Raw genomic sequence first — 17,043 nt, 5'->3', positions numbered from 1 at the left:
CCATTTCATAGATCTGAAAGCACACTTTCCCCTAATCTTGAAGCAATACTGAGAAACACAATTTTCTAAATGCAATTCACAAATCTCAATTTAGTTAGCTACTGCTACATTAAGGAATATAGCTTGAGGACTGTGGAAAAAGACAATTAAGGATTTATAAATTCAATCAATCTCTGACACTGACAGAGTTACAATGGTTAAAGCCAGTAAACAGCAAAATGGTAAAGGTCACAAGGTTCCTGACATTGTTATATCTGAATGTCAAAGTTAAGTCCTGCTTCTGGGCAGTGAATTCAAAGAACTAGGAGAAAACTCAGCTTCAGACAGCTGCTTTTGCTCTTATATTTCGTTATAAATGCTGAAGAAGCCAAAGGGGAGCCTGCCACCTAAGAGTGGCCATTTGCAAAGGCGAGCAGAACTTGCTTGCTGCAGGCGGGAAGCAAGGACTATACAAGTGGTCTCGAGACTGTCCGTGTATGGGTGCACCTGATCTGCCGGCTCACAGACAGAACCGGCCATCTTAGCCTTCTAAATCGGCATCTCTTTCATTTAATTTACTGATCTATGACATACGTGGATTTGATTTAGGGGGCAGCAGAGGTCGAAAAGCCAAGAAAAAGTTCCATTTTGCTCTTTGTTTCTTGTAATTTTTAAAAAGTTATAGAGTAACTGACAAGTATTGATATGACCCTATTAAAGATGTCAGCATCAAACAGAAAACAATGAACAGAAAGATACCGAATGTATTAGTTTCAAAGGAAAGAGGCAGGACATGGCAGACTATTTCAATTATTCTTTCTTCCCAACAAGTTGACAGTATAACTGGACACAATATTTGAATTACCTTAGTGTGTCTTAAGAATATCTTATAAATGTTAAGAAAAGAAACTGCAAACTGCTGATTACATAAAAGCAAATGGGTGATTTATTAAAGGGAAAATGAGGGGCATAGGCCTGAAATGTAATTTTGTGAGTTACGTCCTTCAAGAATTCTATTTCATTAATGTTTCAATCTTGCACCACTGTCATGACTCTATTATTTAGGTTATATTGGATCAGAGACCTCTATAATGTATAAGTGTTTGCTCTTTAACTTCCCCAAGACTTATGACGTAAAGAAAACAGTAAACTTTTACATCTGAAGCTACAATTTCATATAATGAACAATCAGTAGGCACAGACCACTTATTCTTTTAGCTATCTTTCTTAGGGGCTTGACTGTGGAGAGCTGGAAACCCTTTTTTTATTTTTAAAACAGGGGTGGGAGAATTTGGACCCTATAAATTGTCAAAACAAATGCAAGCCACACATGACATTTTAATAAGTGTTACCAACTACTAATTAGAAGCAAATGAAATTATCCATACAGAAAACATATCCCCAAACAAACCTATCCTTTGGTGGAAATGTCATTGTGCCATGATATTATGAAAGCTTAAACAAGGGATGTTTGTTGCAATGAATTTACTGACAATTCCCTCCTAAGTAATCTTCCTCCACATTTTCAGGTTTCTTCTGTTGATGTGTTATATAGGAATCCTCAATCTTGTAGCTCACGGAAAAAACAACTCTTCTCTTTGCAAATCATTGATAATGTAAAAATTTTTTAAACACTGATTTTGCTTGCAGCTTCAAGTTGTCTTTATGCCATCACAAGTAAGTAGCTTTCTTTAAAGATTTTTCCAAGAAATCAAACAGTACAAAGAACTGAAAAATAACTCCATAAGGCAAAAACCACTGAGTAGGCCTCGCTTAAAATATAACTCATTTACTCAAACTAATCTTTTCAATCAAAAACTACTGGCCCTTTAAGAAAACAAGAAAAAAAAATAGTCTCTGAATACTCTGGAAAACTGAATAATTATATCTTTTTATTTAGCATTTCATATATTCATGCTTATAAAATGAATCCTAAAAGTGTACTTTGTGGCCACTAAGTTGAATATATTACATTAAAGGTAAAGTTTATTTTCGTGATGATCAGAAACTTTGGGAAAAGGGCACCCATGATCAAAGGTTAAATGTATATTTAAAGATGTAAGCCTGAAAGTTTGATGCTCTCAGAATCATAAACTAGAGCATATGTATACTTCAACTCTCCGACTACCCACAAATACACGCTGAAAGGGTATTTTTAAAGCCAAATCACCTTGAGAAATCCATCACTCCTGAAATGGCACTTTTAATACGTGATTGTGTTAATGAATTCTTATTTATCCATAGAATCCTTTTAAAAATAGAGATGTTCAATGACTTGATAAATCAAGTTTGGTCTGAAGGAAATCCAATATGCAAATACTTACAGTGTGCTCTTTTACAAATAGTCACCCTTGTCAGTTTGAAAAACTGAAAATCAACAGAAGAACAGTGTAAGTATACTTGACCTTACTGCCTAACGTCTATCAAGATTGCCACAGCTGGTCGATCTCAAATTTGTGAAACTGACACTTAAAAATGTACGGTGCATCCTCCGTGCAGGTCCCTCAAGTGCTGACTAAACTGTAGTCACAGCCTCAGATTCTCCTTCCACACAACTTGCACAGCACTTACAAAGCCAGTTTAATCACACCATCAATCTATGACTACACATTCCTTAAAGTAATTCTGCTTCCTTTCTCTTTTAACCTTACATTATGCAAATAACATCCTTATCAGTCCAATAAGGAAAATTTATTAACCTCCCTGCTTGTTTATCCTTGACATACACTGAGAACTTGGATCACATATGAATTTGCACAAATACCTCTCCAATGTTCCACACACTCTGTGAAGTCATCCTTGCACCACCATAGTGTAATGCTCTAAACAATATTCTTGAAAAACCCTTCAATCAATGTCTATGACTAACATCAGAGCATGAGTTAATAGGTTAAAAAGACAAAACAAAAACAGAGGGGACTGCCTACCTGATTCTTTTTAAATGTTTCTCTAGGAAGGGTTTGCATATGCCATACCAGGCTATCTCCTGGATATAAGAACAGTTATACAGGCCCCTAGTGGTTTAGTAAATAGCAGCAGATGAGGGGATTCCAATTCTTAGTCTTGGACTTGGAGATATTCTGACTATAAATGAATGCCAATCTTAAAAGGAAAATCAAATCATTGTATTTAATACTCTAAGCAGTTTTGCTTTTATGATTATCCACTGAAATACATATATATTTAAATAGAGCACTGCATTTCATTACTTTAGCAACTACAACTGCACTGATCTAAGAAGAATTTGTTACATAACCTTCACAATAAAATATTTAATCCACCTCTTTGCATGTCATTACAAAAGTAATATATTACTCATACATTAAAATATATTCGAGAGACACTTTTCCTCTTTGAATCTTATTTCTATTATACTAGTATTACTGAGGGCTATAAGAACAGATTATTTCTATGTAAAGTGCTCACTATTTAAAATGAAATATAGATACAAACTGAATGCCACTTTTAAAATAGTAGAAATCTAAAATAAATGTGCTTCCCAACAAATAAAACAAGTGTTTTATAAACAAAACCAGTGACAGAACTTACATTAGAGTGCACCTATTTAAAAAATCTACAATTAATAACACCACTTAATCCTCATCCCCTAGCTGCCTTTCCTTTAAAAAAAAAAAATTCTAGGCAGGCATTTTTACAGCTTTTAGCAGTTTTTAACTGGACACAGTCTGACAGCTGAATTCATAGAACTGACCAGCTTGTCAATTTCACACTTTGAAAGTACAATAATAGCTGATAGCATGAGGGTGAATATAAGAAATCTGTCACAGAATTGCTAGCTCCATTGAAAAGCAAAGTATAGTATATAATTATGGGAGGTGGGAGGTAGGAAAATTTTCCTTCTATTGTCCATTTCAGAGATCTGTTTCAAGAATTCGGACATTGAGCATTGAAATTGTATTCTCTCTTTGCTAAGCTAATAACATCCATCTGTGGCATATAACAAAATGTTTTCTAAATACGTATAATATCTATTAAGCTTTGTCCTGGATATCATCATATTAACAACAGGAGAATCTTTAAGTTGGTATCATTTAAATATTCCTTTAATTCAGAATATTTCAAGTCTTGGCAGTGGATCACCCTGGTTTTACTCAAGTTGAGTGGTGAGTGTGTACACTTTGAAACAGAGATAGAACAGCCAAAATGGTCAGAAGTATCAGTGGTTGGACTAACTCCCATATGTGTGCTACAGGATGGCTGGAAAGAACACACCAAAAGGAAAGGTCCACGTTTGAAGCTCTGGAAGTCCAGCAGCGAATCTATCTCAAGTCACAAGCAGTCACTAGTCTCTGACAGGCTCAAAATGTATGTGCTCTGCTCTAAGTCACTGGTACAATGATTGTGGGCAAGTAAAAAGGGAGGGGGGGTTTAAGAGAAAATACAGGAATGCTCCCTCTTCCTGGAGGTTTAAGGAATCCTACAAAGCGTAGGCTGGTCTGGGGATCACTCTAAGAATGTTAGAAAACAGAGGAGACATCAGACAAGTCATGCACTGGGAAGCAAGCTAGAAACAATACAAATGAATTGTGATCATCCAGGTTTTGGCGAATGGAACAATGCTGGAGCACCCAATTAATGAAAGCCAAACTCACAGTGTCCAAGATTTTTTTTTTTTGAGTCATAAGAAAAGTGACTTAATTTGTTAATGCTTCTAAAAGAAAATTAACCTCACACATAAACGATTCAAGTTTCCTACATGCCAAGGTGAAAGCTACAATAAATAGGAAAGCAAAGAACATTTGGTTTGTTCTTGGTTTTCTTGTCAAATTGTTTCCTACAACTTGGACTTTGCATTATAAATTCTGCGTTGCCTTCCCCATGGAATGAGTGTGTAAGAAGGGCAGATCGCCACAGCAAAACTACGAGCTTTGATTCTGCCACGGAAAGGTCTCCAAAACAGTCCCCCTCCTCTTTGGCAGCCGCGGAGACTTTCATTCCTGCTATTTCTCCTTCTCCCCAGTAGTTCAGAGGAAAGAAAGAAAAAGAAACCGCCCCCTCTCCGAAGCAGCCCTCCTTAAAACAGTACTCACTGCCTCTTAAAAAAAAAAAAAAAAAAATTGCAGTGGCAGAATCTCTGGGTAGGGTCGTATCGCCCCGCCGCTCCACCATTTCCCCAATACTACGCCCACCCCAGGAGGAGAAAGCGGGGATGGCACAAACACACAGACTCAAACACCCTCATTCTCTAGAACTGCCACTCTCCCAGGTCTGAGGTTTTAAGCGAGAAACGGACCGTGCAGGGGAGGACCTCTGCCCAAGGAGGTTCAGAAGAGCAAACTGTGCGCTCCAGTGCCGGGGCGCCGGGCTCGCAGACGCGGGAGTGTAGCTCCGGCCCCCGGAGCGCGGGCTGCGGAAGCCTGGCTCTGGCGAGCGCAGACCCGAGAGGACTCAGTGGGGCGGACCGGGTCAGCTCGGAGGACTCACCTGGTCATGTTGGCTCCGGACAGCCGCCGCCACCGCCTCTCGCGCCGCCACCAGCACTTTCCTCTAGCGCCTTCGCCCCCCGCCACGGCCGCGCAGCCCGCGCCTGCCCCAGCCGCCGGAGTCCGGGCGGCCGATTTAATCCCGCGCAGCTGCGGCCCCCGCCGCCTCCGCCCGGTCCTCGCGCGGCCAGCCCAGTCCAGAGCGAGGAAGTGGAGGAGAGTCTGCGAGTGAGTCCAAACACCCGAAATCTAGCATCCAGAGGAGCGCGTCCCCCCGCCCTCCCTCCACCCCTACCCCCTTCTTCTCCTCCTCCTCCTCCGCCTCCTCCTCCTCTTCCCGGGCCGTCCTCCTGGCCCTTCTGAGCCCACGGCTTCCGCGGCAGTTTCTCCTCCTCCCGCTCCTCCTGCTCGCCCTGCGCTCGCTGCTCCGGCCGCCGCCGCTGCTGTGTGTCTCCTCCTCCTCCCGCTCCTCGACGCTCCGCCGCTCGCGGCTGGGGGGTCCGGGGCCGCGGAGCCTCTCCTCCCTCCGCCTCTCCTGCTTCCTCCTTCCCGGTGCTGCTGCTTTTAAAGAGGATTCTTTGGCCACAAATAGCAACTCGGCTGCCCCCCTCAACGCCTCCCTCTCCTTTTCTTCCCCCCCAAAAAGTGAAGCGCACTCGAGAGGTAACCAGAAACTGAGGCCGGCGGGGGAGGAGGGTGAGAGGGGAGGCGGGGGAGAGGCGGCGAGGCGACGCCTGGAGACCGGCCCGCGCGGAGTCAACGGGCCCGGAGGGGGGACGGCCGGTCCAGCCCAGTCCTCGGACCTGGCGTGAACCTGGCGGCTACGGTTGAAGGCGAGGTGGTGTGGAGGGGAAATTAAATGAAAAAATCTCAGGAAAGTGATTGGAAAAGCTCCTCTCTTTGTTTCCTTGTCTGGGTGATTTCGAAAATCCTCGTAACGTGCTGGGGATCCCACGGAATCGCGGTGCCCCAGCGCTGAGGGATTGTGCGTGCGCGTTGCCAGCGCGAGAGTGTGAGTATGGGTGCGCCCGGGCGAGGGGAGGGCCAGGCCCGCTGCGCCCACTGGCGAATCCCTGAATCTGGACCACTGACCCACTGAAAGGGCCAGAGAGCTGGACCGCGAAGGAAGGAGGCAGGAGAGCTGGGAGAAGGAGGCGCGCAACACACACACACACACACACACACACACACACACATACTCACACTTGCAGAGGAGGGGGCTGGGTGACGTCACTCCCCAGCATCCATCCACCAGACAAGACCCCCTCTAACAAATTCACTCATCTCCTAAGAGCTGCACACCCGGTGCTTCCTGCTCTGGGTCCTGGCACAAGGGAGGAAAGATGCTGGTCGCATCCCATTCAAAGCAGCGATAACAATATAAGGCGCGGGCGGTGATGAGACAGTTTGTGTCTACAACCCCAGTTCACCTTTGTAGCTTCCATAGAGGGATGTTTGGTGGATCCACTTTGGAATCAGAGAGGAAGAAAGGGAAGTATCGAATCAGAATCAGTCTTAGTGGAATAACTCGTTTGCTTCCATGCCACTTGCTTTTGTGATGTTGATAACGCAGTACTCCGCAGCTTGTCTGAAGGACACCATATAACCCTCTGCCTAGACATGCGCTCAGTTGTGGGGCTACACAGGCTTCATCAACAACCCGCTGTATGGACTGTTAGCTGAAGAGGCACCTTTTTACCTTCTTTACTCCTCAAGGATCTCCAGCAAGCGCAAAGTCAGCAGCTGGAAGCCACCATTGGCAATTGGCCTACCAAAATTTTAATAGAAACTTGGTCAGAAAGGTTAAAGGAAAGTCAAGGTTTCCAGTCGCCTGCCTTGCTCACTGTGTGCTCAAGGCAGCATATACACATAATACTTATTCCTGCGGGCTCTAGGCAGTCTTTGAAAGACCAAAAGTAAGCCAACTCCTTAGACTGAATCAGCCTAATGATTCAGCTGTTGTCTCAAGCTGCCCATTTGTTCCCACTCTTTGTATGTTGTGCACCTGAAAGCCACTGAAGGATTGGTCAGTAATCCTCTGCCCCCTTTGTGCTCCAGAAAGAAATCACATGTTTTTGAAAGGCTTCTTGCTAAATGAAGTTTAGTTTTCCAGCAATTTGTGGGGCAAGGGGGAGTATCATCCTAGCGTGACTATTCCTTGTTCTTTTTTTAAATGGTTAGCCTTATAGTCAGAATGAAGAAGACAGCTATTCCTGAGCAAGCCTCCAGAACTTTCTGATAAACCAAGGGACTGAAAGGCTGAGCAGGTTTGCTGAACACCTGCCCCTTATGCCCTGAGAATGAATTCAGAAAGTAGAGCTTCTGCACAGGTGATTCTCATTGAAGGTATAAACTCAAACTTGGCTTTCTCATTGAAAACTGGTGAGGCCCACTTTCCTCTTGCAAAGTTGGGTGCTAGAGGAACAAACAAAGTTTTTCAGAACCCTAGTATTTCCTCTGCTGTTGTCTTTGAAGGAGAGACACACATCCAGTTACCTCATTTAAGAAGATCTGACTAGTTCTGACCTTATTTGAGATCCTGGCTGGAAAATCTGATTCCTGTCTAAGAGCACCATCAAAGAAGAAATAGTATCAATATATTCTACTCCTAGCAAGTTAGATAGGCTAGAGAACTCGGTGATGCTGGTTACCAAGGTGAGCAACAAGCAAAAAGAAAAGGGATGCAGAAATCAGGGGAGACAGGGCAGTGTAAGTAAATGAGACAAGCCCAAGGAGCCAACTTCCCTGATACCATGAGGTCCTAGATGTTCCTGTCCCACAACAACCAAACATCTTGGAGAAAAAAGTAGCAATGAAAGGAAGAGACTAGAGAGTCTGAGCTGCTATTGTATTGGGTTGGTCAAAAAGTTTGTTCAGGTTTTCCCTGTAATGTCTTACAGAAATACCCAAACGAACTTTTTGGCCAACCCAATAGAAAAGAGTGTTGTTCAGGGTGATATGAGAGAGAGCCCGCACAAGTAGAAGAGCCAAGCTTCCTCTGAACATCTAAGTCATGTTGGGAATAAGACTGCAGCCCGGTATACACATATTAACATATTCAGATCAGATTTGTAACAAAGTAGCTCCCTATGGGGAGAAGGCAATGGCACCCCACTCCAGTACTCTTGCCTAGAGAATCCCTGGATGGAGGAGCCTGGTAGGCTACAGTCCATGGGGTCGCTAAGAGTCGGACACAACTGAGCGACTTCACTTTCACTTTTCCCTTTCATACACTGGAGAAGGAAATGGCAACCCACTCCAGTATCCTTGCCTGGAGAATCCTAGGGACGGCGGAGTCTGGTGGACTGCCGTCTATAGGGTCGCACAGAGTTGGACACGACTGAAGCGACTTAGCAGCAGCAGCAGCAGCTCCCTGTGGAATCTACTACAGTACATGAGAGAGTTTACCATTTGGAGCTTTGAAGTCAAAAAGCATCAGAGGGGGACTAGTCATCTGCCAAAATCACCTAATTTTACAAGTAAGGAAACTGAGTCCCAGAGAGTTTAAGGTGACCCAACTTACCTCTGCTTTATTGACTGGGTCTGCTTTATTGACTATGCCAAAGCCATTGACTGTGTGGATCACAATAAACTGTGGAAAATGCTGAAAGAGATGGGAATACCAGATCACCTGACCTGCCTCTTGAGAAACCTGTATGCAGGTCAGGAAGCAACAGTTAGAACTGGACATGGAACAACAGACTGGTTGCAAATAGGAAAAGGAGTACGTCAAGGCTGTATATTGTCACCCTGCTTATTTAACTTATATGCAGAATACATCATGAGAAACACTGGGCTGGAGGAAGCACAAGCTGGAATCAAGATTGCTGGGAAAAATATCAATAACCTCAGCTATGCAGATGACACCACCCTTATGGCAGAAAGTGAAGATGAACTAAAGAGCCTCTTGATGAAAGTGGAAGAGGAGAGTGAAAAAGTTGGCTTAAAGCTCAACATTCAGAAAACTAAGATCATGGCATCCGGTCCCATCACTTCATGGCAAATAGACGGGGAAACAATGGAAACAGTGGCTGATTTTTCCGGGCTCCAAAATCACTGCTGATGGTGACTGCAGCCATGAAATTAAAAGACGCTTACTCCTTGGAAGGAAAGTTATGACCAACCTAGACAGCATATTAAAAAGCAGAGACATTACTTTGTCAACAAAGGTCCGTCTAGTCAAAGCTATGGTTTTTCCAGTGGTCATGTATGGATTTGAGAGCTGGACTATAAAGAAAGCTGAGCGTCGAAGAATTGATCCTTTTGAACTGTGGTATTGGAGAAGACTCATGAGAGTCCCTTGGACTGCAAGGAGATCCAACCAGTCCATCCTAAAGATCAGTCCTGAATGTTCATTGGAAGGACTGATGTTGAAGCTGAAACTCCAATACTTTGGCCACCTGATGGGAAGAACTGACTCATTGGGAAAGACCCTGATGCTGGGAAAGATTGAGGGCAGGAGGAGAAGGGGACGACAGAGGATGAGATGGCTGGATGGCACCACCGACTCGATGGACATGGGTTTGGGTGGACTCTGGAAGTTGGTGATGGACAGGGAGGCTTGGCGTGCTTCGGTTCATGGGGCCGCAGAGAGTCAGACACAACTGAGCGACTGAACTGAACTATTGGTTGGCAGAAGGAGAACAAAACCCCAGATGTCATGGTCCATTTGCCCGCCCCCTCAGCTACTCCTAATTGCCTCCCAGTTCTGGATCCAAGAAGCCAGTTTTTCAGCTTATCGGTGAGCAATAAATACAGAATGTTTTAAAACTATAAATACTTCCATGAAGGGACATGAAGGAATGGTACTAGACATTTCCTTTGTTCCTTTCTAGCTCTCACATTCTTTGATGAACAGCACACAGAAGCTCTGCTATAGCACAACCCCCTCTAGTGCATAATTCAGCATACGATGAGTATGAATCTATTTTGGACCCCATCCAAGGAAGTTAATTCCTAGAAGTACTGGGAAGATTTTATTCTTATCCATCATGAAGCATCCTAAAAAGGCTGAAAATAATGTTTAAGGACAATAACAGTAATCACTTGTATTATGTACTAAACATCATGCTATCCCACTGTTTTTCAAAAGGCACATCATGACCTTTTCTGGGTCATGAATCTAGTGTGTCATGAAACATTTTTTAAATGAAAGTAGGAAAGAAAAAAGAGTGCATTATCTCTATTAAATATTGTTTTGTAAAACTTTTGTTCCCATCATGTGGCTAGTGATTAAAAGAAAAAGTTTCAAAACCTCCAATCTTAACAACTGCCCTGTTACTTAAGTATCATTAGCCCCATTGTATAACTGAGGAAACAGAAGCCAAGGGGATAAGTAATTTGGCCAGTGTGACACAGCTAGTGAGTGGCCAAGCTAGAATTTAGAAAGAACTGTTCCTACTTCAAAATTTTGTGTTTTTACTTCTATTCTGATTATAAATTATTATCCAAGGAACTGCATTAATTGTTGCTGGTCATATTTCCTTTGTGAAGACTACAGTGGTCTGTAGTAAATCCAGTTAGAATGGAGAAATATGATATAGGTTCAAATGGCATGTTCTGAAGATACTAAACCCTTTCCTAAGGCATTGAAATGAGTATATAAGACCTCTTCTTATAGGTGCTAGTTATGCTTAATATATTTCATTAATTTGCTGCTAAATGCATACATGGAATAACAATTAATGGTTTTAATCCTCAAATAACTTAAATATTAATCTCTACAAGTGTTAAAATGTTTGCGAGAGCTTTCCAAATTTAATTCATATGGCACTTCTCAGCAGCTTATTTATTGATCAAACACAGACCTGGCACATGAGAAAGATAATATAGCCACCAGGAAAGTCCATGAATACTGGAGTGGGTAGCCTATCCCTTCTCCAGCAGACCTTCCTGACCCAGGAATCAAACCAGGGTCTCCTGCATTGCAGGCGGATTCTTTACCATCTGAGCTACCAAGAAAGCCCCATATACAAAACACAGTCCCTAAACTAAACAATATTTCTATTCATTTCAAAACACAAGATATACACACATAAAATTATCAGACGACACTATAATTCTACCTAAACTGTGACGAAGAAAGGAAGAAAAGTCAGATGCCATGCTAATATTTTTGACTTACATGGAGAATCTGTAGACCATTAACACTGCAGGTTTAGGTGCTGTGATTCCCATTCCTCAGACTTGAAAGCTCAAACTCGGGAGTAAGAGCTGATCAAAATGAGCCTCTAATCCTGATCTTTCTGATTTCACTACCTAAAGTCTAAAGTCTCTTTACAAACAGGTGGGCTTCCAGTAGACAAAGAGGTGGTTAGAGATGTTGAGACATGCTATGCAAACATTCCAGCTTTTCTCCATATGAAAGAAATGTACTTTCTTTTTCTCCAGGGCAGCATTTCTTGTTGCTGTCAGGCAGCAATGTTCTCTTTAAAAAATCCACATCTTTCTCTAAAGACAGGCCTAGAAAAGCCAGACCCTCTCTCCTGACTGTTCAGTCTGCATTTCACCCTCACCTGCTGTGTGTAGAGGACGTTATGGTACGATGCTATTTTCCATTGGCTCTGCTACTGGAGATTACAGCATGCGACTGTGACAAATGGATATTCCCATTAAATTCTTTAGTAGAGTGGGGCATTCCATTAACCACTGGCACAATCCCAACCCAAGTGAAACATTGGGTCATTTTTTTCTTGTGAGCAAAAAGTGAAGGAGGAAAACAAAGGGTAGACTCTAATTACCCTTCCTATTTTTTTGTGTTGCATGCATTATGATAGCCGTATATTACAATTATTTATAATTAATATATGACAAGCTGTCAGCTAAAATTTAACAGGTGATTTGTCAAGAAGTTGCATTAACTCATACATGAAGCTGTGGATTTCAGTATTTCCAGCAAAGAAGTGTGTTTTGGTTTTGTTGGCTTAAACCGATTGTGTTTAAATATTCAAAGGCCACCTCTCTATATATGTGCAGCATCTTTAGAAAGACAACTCATGCTAACACAAATGGGTAATTTGTTAGTAATTTTAAGGAATAAGCACATTCTTCTGAGACTTTAACCTTTAAATGCTAATGTTTTCACTGAAGAAATTAATTGCCTTGTGTTTATTTTGAAATTTTAAACTTTATGATTTGTACACATTTTCAAATGGTGTCTTTGGTAGCAAAGATAAAGCTGAATGGAGAGAAAAGTAATTGCCATTACTTACATGCCATTTAGGGTTTGTATCTTAAACTAGGGAATTCTGAAAAGAAAGACTATTTTAAAATACAAAAAAAAAAAAAAAAGATTAAGAAGTCACCAGAAAGCTAGCAATTAATCACGCAATGAGGAGGAAATCTAGGAAGACCAAAAACTGATGGAGCAACCTCCATTTGGCCGAATGGCACAAGAATGGAAATGAATCACCGAGATTTCTTGGGAGTGATAATAAGATTCTTTAAGAAGAGAAATAGTTTGGCTTCAATATCAACGTCATGGGACCTAACCTGGAAATGACGTTAAATTCTGAAACTACAGTTTTATTATTGGGTCCTTGGCCAATCAAAGTTGGTATTGTGTGGGAGAATGAGAGGAAAATGAAGCAGCATTTGTTTAACATTTCTTGTGCACAAGGCTGACTCTTATCTGTCAAGACTAGAACTTGCTGCGGGATGTTAATGACTCACAATCCGCTACTATAGAGGGTGCTGCATCTCCTTAAATAAAGAATGTGCTTTGAGACTCAGTGGTTGGAGAGAGAGAAAAAAACAAAGAATAAAACCAAGAGGGTAAAACCCAAAGTGCAGTAGCTTTTCAACGTAAGACTACTGTGCCCACCAACCAAGTTCAGTCTTCACAGTTTAAGCAAGAAAATCATGCAGAGTCACAAAGTTATTTGTAAAGGGTCTTTCAAATGAGGTTTCAGAAAATGATTTTAAGAAACTCACTCAGAAGCAAAACACCACAAGTTGAATTCCATGGGAGTATACCTCTTCACAGGCTGTGAATTAGAATGACTGGTGACAAACCAGGGCTTTTATCCTCGATCGGGACCCCAGTTACCAGATTTCACCTTGCTTCCCCGCATAGCTGTGGGTGTTTCTGAAGAAATTCAGGAGCAGTTTTCAAGACAATGAACACAGCAAAGACATTAAGATGACTATTTTTCAGCCACTTTTCAAACTTTTCTCTGTCTTCATCTTATACTTCATTATGCTACTTAACAATTTCTACTGGATGTGTCCATACTTGGGATAATATTATTTTCAGTTGTTTGATAGCAGATTCATGTCTGACTGGAGCCGAAAGCTCTTATCATAGAACTTTCAGCTCTCTATGTACTCCATAAATGTTTGAGAAAGTAAAGGAAGTGAAGGATGAAGCTAGGAAGAGAGAGAGAGGAAATGAATTGGTTGTCAATTAGTCTTTTCTTGAGAAACATCACTTTACTTACAAAGCTTCCTGTAGTTCACTTGAAAAGAATGAATTTGTCCTGCCTCTGGTCTCACATTCTTTTTCTTCTTATTTCCTGTTTCTCTGTATTTTGAGTGTGTATATTTGCACACTATTAATCTCTAAACATCTCCACACTCATATTTTACCATCAACAAGCAGAGAAACTGAACTATAAGCAAATCTCAAGACTTCTGCTGAATGACTCGATGGAAGGTAACATGGGTTTAGATATCCCTGAGGCTGGTCAGATGTTACCCTCACAGTCCCTCTTACTGGGCCTGTGCTGAAAGGTAAAATAACTGTTGAGTTAGGCCTCACTAATTAAAAGATACCATAAAATGTCACAAATAAATAATAGTAGAATCTGAACAGGAGTAGATTGATTCATAGTTCCACAGAATTCTTAATAAGAGTAATTACAAACTTCCATGGCTTCCTACTAGAAGTCAGAGTAACTGATCAATTCAGTAGAATGAAAATCCTTCATACTTCTGATTGGTACTGAACTTTTCATTTCTAACTAGGTACACTTCTATTAGGCAGATCAAGCATTCATTTATCTCTAAATATTCTTTTCCTGTATCATCATCTATTATTCCAAAACATCCTGATTTTCAAAACTCATTGATCACATCTCCAAAATTACTGGTAACACTAAACAGGTCTAGCAGAAATTTAAACAGGCAAAACAAAAACTATTATTTCCCACATGTATGATTATTTTAAATCATCTATTCAAGTCAGTGCTTGTTTTATAAATATAGAAACATCATTCTTGGTTAGTTATTATCTATTTTTTTAATTTTTAAAGGTCACATTTTGTTTCCTTTTCTTACCACCAAAACCCATTTTTCTAATACAAATGTCTCTTTTTTTGGACTCATACAATAATCTTTTGTATATTCTTCTGCTCCTAATGTTTTTTTATTGGCCCCAATCTATTCTCCATTGTGCTGCCCAATTAAATTTAATACAGCACAAGTTTGATTATATAAATTCTATGCTCAAAAAAACCAAAAATCTCAGTGGTTCAGGACTATTGACCAAACTTAAGTAGAAATATTCTAACAGCATTGAAAGGCCACCACAAATGGAGTGCTGCCCAAATCATTTTTCCACTCTAAATTTCCACTGCTTTACTACCAATACCTTAAACTCCAGAATTGTCTGAACAAAACTGTACATTTTTCTTACTCAAGTTTCTTATGGTTGCTTACATGCTAAGCTCCTGCCCAGCCTTGAAGGGTCATCTCATCAAATAGCTGGGCATTTTTTGTCTTCCTGGTTCTTCTACCCAGGCATGAGTACTACTTCATTTAAAACATCTGATTCTTTGGGTTTCCCTAGAAAATTTTTTCTCTGTTGCATTAATTCACTATGCTGGAGTCTAAACTCACATGGTAATAAACTTGTGGATTTATTCATTTAAAAAAATCTGATTCTTTGAATTTCTCTTGTGCTAAATAGTCTACTGAAGTAAGATGATAGATCACAGAAAGCACTCATGCCCAAGATGTGTTTCATGGTTTGTTTAACTGGTATCTATCAAAGATTGGAATGGTAACATTATAAATATGAGAATGCACTGGATGGAGTCAGTGGGAAATTACACGAACTTATGTCTAATCACACCTTGAAAATTCTTTTGCCAGGTGACTATGTTTAGGAAGAGAACAATGAAATTCCAAAAATTCTGAGTTAAGACGAATATGAGGAGCTGAAGACAATGGAAACTTTTAACTCTTTTTTTCTCTCTCTCCCGTCCTTCTCTACCCTTTATCCCTTCATTCATCCCTCCCTCCTTTCCCTCTCTCTCTCCTTCTCTCTTCCACTCAGCTTTGCTCATTATTATGCTAGGAGATAAACGAAACTGGGACTATTAATAATCTTTTACCTGGAGAAGCACAAACACAAATCAAGTCAGGCAGGAACTTTTCTCTGTCTTTCCCTTGACAAAGAAATGTGTGAGACATCTAGAAGCCATCCTGAAATGGCCCCTTGGCACCCATGCTTTCTCCACCAGAACCTCCTGCCTGCCGGCAGGCTCTAGGAAATATCCTTCCTTGCACCAAGTGGGCTTCACTGGTGGCTGAGATGGTAAAGAATCCTCCTGCAGTGCAGAAGACCTGGGCTCCATACCTGGACTGGGAAGATCCCCTGGAGGAGGGCATGGTAACCCACTCCAGTATTCTTGCCTGGAGAATCCCCACGGACGGAGAAGCCTGGTGGGCTACAGTCCGTGGGGTCACAAAGAGTTGGACACAACTGAGCAACTAAGCACAGCACACACCAAGTAGAGGTGAGAAAGAACATGGCACCTGTATTGTTTTTCCTTTTTATTCCTGCACTGCCCCAAAGCAGACTGTGTTCCCAGACTTTGCATATCAGAACTGCTCAATTTGGTCAGTTAGGCTGGGGAAAAAAGAGATGAGAAAATAGAGCAAATGCTAAAAGCTATATTTTGTCCATGATTCAATCCTTCCCGTGTCATCCGTAACACACCTGCCTTTTATTAAAGTTATATTTATACTTGTTTTTCTCATTCCTTCCCTGTGCCTCTGCCACAAGCCAACCCTTGGTATGTTTTCAGATGGCAAGACTGTAAAATCTTTAAGAGACTGGGCCTTAATTATCTGTGTGTCCCTTGTATACCTGCAGAAGGTCCTATACAAAGAGGGCAAGAGAGAATGCTATTGAATTTTTCAGAAGTCTAGTGTTTTCTTTGAAACGAATGTAAACCCTACTGGGCACAAACATATACCAGTTTTTCCAGTTTAATATATTCCATCATGTTGTCTCCAGAGAGTATACTTGCATTTATCAGAACGCAAGTCTAAATGTTGGGAGTGTTGAACCCTTAGAATGGTGGGTCCCACCCCTGGCTATACATTAGAATCACCTGGAAAACTTAAACCATATGCCCAGAGTCAACTCATATGATCTGTATTGGATTGTTTGAGAATGGGGCATTAGTGTAATTTAAAAGATAAACTTCCCAAGTGATTCAAATGTTAACCAAGGTAAAGTAACATTGCTTTACAACTCTAGGAAACACAATTTGAAAAACACTTAGACTAGTTTTTCTAAGCTATTTCCCAGCTCCAGGATCTTTTGGGAAAGCACTTTTATAAGTGAAAAAGAAATGTCTGCTTAACTGGATTCCATTTTTAAGTAGTAACT

General features: G+C 41.3%; 1 protein-coding gene across 13 annotated transcripts in view; it reads right to left on the bottom strand.

The window, feature by feature from the left end:
- PTPRD (protein tyrosine phosphatase receptor type D) overlaps positions 1–17,043 on the bottom strand; it is a 1,686,434-nt gene that overhangs the window by 552,327 nt on the left and 1,117,064 nt on the right. For 10 of the 13 annotated variants that reach the window (XM_081500279.1, XM_081500284.1, XM_081500257.1 and 7 more), the window contains exon 1: positions 5,425–6,158. The exons of 1 other annotated variant lie outside the window; for it this stretch is intronic. The gene's annotated coding sequence lies outside the window, so the exon portion shown is untranslated. Of the gene's footprint in view, positions 1–5,424; positions 6,160–8,946; positions 9,028–17,043 lie in introns of those variants that run through there. 2 more of the 13 variants (XM_081500327.1, XM_081500294.1) reach the window with 2 other exon arrangements.

The sequence above is a fragment of the Giraffa tippelskirchi genome, chromosome 1 (assembly GCF_054371585.1).
Source record: "Giraffa tippelskirchi isolate mGirTip1 chromosome 1, T2T-mGirTip1v1.2.pri, whole genome shotgun sequence".
Classification (NCBI taxonomy): domain Eukaryota; kingdom Metazoa; phylum Chordata; class Mammalia; order Artiodactyla; family Giraffidae; genus Giraffa; species Giraffa tippelskirchi.
Note: the sequence above shows the minus strand (reverse complement) of the source record. Positions and strands in the feature narration are given on the sequence as shown.